At 45.0% G+C, this 3155-nt stretch overlaps 1 pseudogene; it reads right to left on the reverse strand.

Annotated features, from left to right (window-relative positions):
• Positions 1 to 306: 306 nt before the first annotated feature.
• On the reverse strand, positions 307 to 1146 carry LOC110296083 (annotated as a pseudogene).
• Between the last annotated feature and the right edge of the window lie 2009 nt (positions 1147 to 3155).

Here is a 3155-nt window from a genome sequence, read left to right on the forward strand (position 1 = left end):
GGGCCTTTCACTTCAGGAAAGTCATGTTCATGTCAAAATACACCTGGTTATAATGGAGCACTAAAATTCCAGAGGATATTCTACTTGATTACACAATCTCCTTTTCCCACGAGGTCCTGACTTTTCCACCAATTCAAATCTGAGATGCTCTAAACCCAAGTATTTCTATTCAGTTGAGTGCAGTGGGGTAGACACAGAAGACCGCACACCTCGATTTGCATCTTTGGGACTAAACAGCATTGAACAGGGTAGGTGAATTCCAGCCAAAATCAAGGGGAGGTTTTCAAGGAAGCTTCAACAGAAATGTTAAGAGTGACATTTGAATTCAGATCCAGAGGAAGTGCTACTGGGAGATGCTGAGGTCTTAGCCAATATCAGAAAGGGTTGGGAATGACCTTTTAGACACAGCTCTGTAAGAATGCTTTGGCCAATCAAGTCTGGGTCTGCTGAACCAGCTATCCTGAGCACCGCACAGTTGGCATGTGTACTCCCTCCCAGGGTGCTCCCCGGTGTGTTGTGGCTGTCTTTAAAGCTCTTCAGGTCGAGGGTGCTTAGGGCATTTGCTCTTCTGACTAGAGGGGAGGGATGTGACCTGTTTGGTTGTTGGCGACATTTCAGGCAACTGAGTTAGGGTTTTGGTTGCTGACTGGTGGTGTCCCTGAGAGCTCCCAGTTTGTGCTTTGACCACAGGGGACAGCTCACTCAAAACTTCCTGATATCACAAGTACTCACTCTGGTCAAAGACCCCTGTCCCATAGCAGGCTGTCTCATATCCATCTAGGAGGGTATCAGTGAGGACCTTGCCAATACCCTTGAAAGGAGGGCTAGTGTTTTACAAATCTAGCAGGTAGGAGCGGAAATTCTTACCATTACAGAACAGGGATGCCAGCCTTCAGCATGACATGGGATCTCAGAGGCACGGATGGCATCTAGACCTTTCATCCTGTATAGATAATTGTAGCAACTTTGACTTCCCTGGGTTTCCAGCTGCAGTCATCTGGTATCGTCTGCAAGGAGCTGGGGTTCATACTTGATTTCCTAAACCCTGGATAGTTGAATATCCACCTCCTTTTTAAAGTCCAGGCTCCTATATGCCATCACAAGCACAGCATTCACTGTGGACAGCCAGTTACTGCTAGACACCATCACCTCTCTCTCTGAGAACACTTGCCATAATATTCCCGCCATGCTTGGGAGTTAGCCCAGGCTTAGCTGAAGCCAGGGCACCTAGGTTCCCTGGAGCTCTCTGGCCATTTCCATATGGTTTTCAGTGAAAAACCAAACTAGAGTCCATCAGAAGACATGGTACATGGGGCACTAGTTAAGCATAGGACTTTGCCTGGGGCTTTTTCTTATATACTGCATGACTATAGATGAATTAAGGCAGAATTATATATTATTTTTAATAATAATCATTATTAAAGGCAGAATCTTCTTTTAACATGCGAGTTTTTTGTTTTACTTACAATAATTATGAATTTGTGTATGACAGAAAGATGTATTTCCTCAGGGTACTGGCTAGTCACCGTGCCTTTCAAGGAAGAAAGCTCTGGTGAGACTGTCAACTCCTAACCCCCTTTTTGGAATTTGGACTAGAGTCACCAGTTTGTGACTATATATATAGCTGTATATAGCTATATATATATTTTTTTTTATATATAGCTATATATATAGACTGTAGATGTCTTCAGATGCGCCAGAAGAGGGCGTCAGTTTGACTATGGATGGTTGTGAGCCACCACGTGGTTCCTGGGATTTGAACTCAGGGCCTTCGGAAGAGCAGTCAGTGCTCTTAACCCCTGAGCCATCTCCCCAGCCCTATATTTCTCTGTATAATGATATATTTAAATGATACAACAAATTTAACTTCAGGGAAAACTTACTGTATGTAGATAAGGGATGAAAAGAGTACAGAAGTTCTGAAACAAATATTTTATTTTACAAGTCCATTTAAAGGACTAGCTTTAGGGCTTCATCTAATGCCCTCATCTTTATCTTTCCCTATAATTGAAAAAGCTAGTTTGTCCATAAAGCTCATATATTCACGATGGTGATGGGAACGTCTTCAGCCTTTACAATGAGTAAGCTAATAAAATCTGATCTGTTCTGACTTTATGGACACCCTGCATTAAGCAGCTACTTTATAAGAGGTGTTTAGCAAAAGCAGTGTGTAGTATGTTAGGGGCCTTCTCTTCTGGCTCAAAGGCCACACTTTCACCCCCTCGTACTTCTTATCTTCCCTAGAGGAGCTTCATTGTCCTCACAGGGTATGTGTGTGTGTGCGCGCGCTGAGGATCAAATTCAGGTGTTGGTACTTGCTTGGCAAGCGCTTCACTGTCTGAACTGTTTACACCAGCCCTCCAATGTTCCTGAAGTTGAAGTTATTGGATGCGTTATAGAAAGTTGATAATCTAAACAGGCAAGAGAAATAAGTGAGAGAGCCATCAGCTGCAAGGAATCAGAAGCAGAGGAGCTGTGTACCAGCTTGGGAAGGCAAGACGGCTTCCTGGAAGAGGGGTTTGGGCTGAGATATTTTGTTTTTGTTTTTTGGTTTGTTTTTTTTTGTTTTGTTGTTTTGTTTTCAAGACAGGGTTCACTGTGTAGCCCTGGATGTCCTGGAACTCACTTTGTAGACCAGGCTGACCTCGAACTCAGAAATCCACCTGCCTCTGCCTTTCAAGTAGTGGGATTAAAGGCATGCGCTTGGGCTGAGATTTTATAGCAGCAGCATTTGGGCCAAGTGCTGAAGATGCGGAGAGCGTGGCTGCTTTCCACGGAACGGTCACAAAGTGCCATAATGAGTTCCTCGGAAGGCGTTGCCTAGCTTTCGGGGCCACTCAGTACTCTGTAGGTCTCTGAAGACTATCGGAGCCCTGAGCTTATTGTGGCGTATAAGCTCTTCTCTGTAAGATTGAACTGTGGGAACATGTGGCGCTTTCTTTTCCTCCAGCCCAACCTTATGCAAGCCTCATATTCCTGATCAGACGGGTCTCTGCTGTTCTCCAGCTTTTCTGTGAATCTTCCCAGCCCTTCCCCAGCCCCTTTCTATGTGCTGGTTGGGACTGAACTGATCCGTGAGCAGGGGCGGGAAGCGGTGGCGTGTGCTGAGTCATCACTTCTCTCCTCATCTATCTTCCTGCAGCAGGCTCCCTCAC

Source organism: Mus caroli, chromosome 1 (assembly GCF_900094665.2).
Source record: "Mus caroli chromosome 1, CAROLI_EIJ_v1.1, whole genome shotgun sequence".
Taxonomy (NCBI): Eukaryota; Metazoa; Chordata; class Mammalia; order Rodentia; family Muridae; genus Mus; species Mus caroli.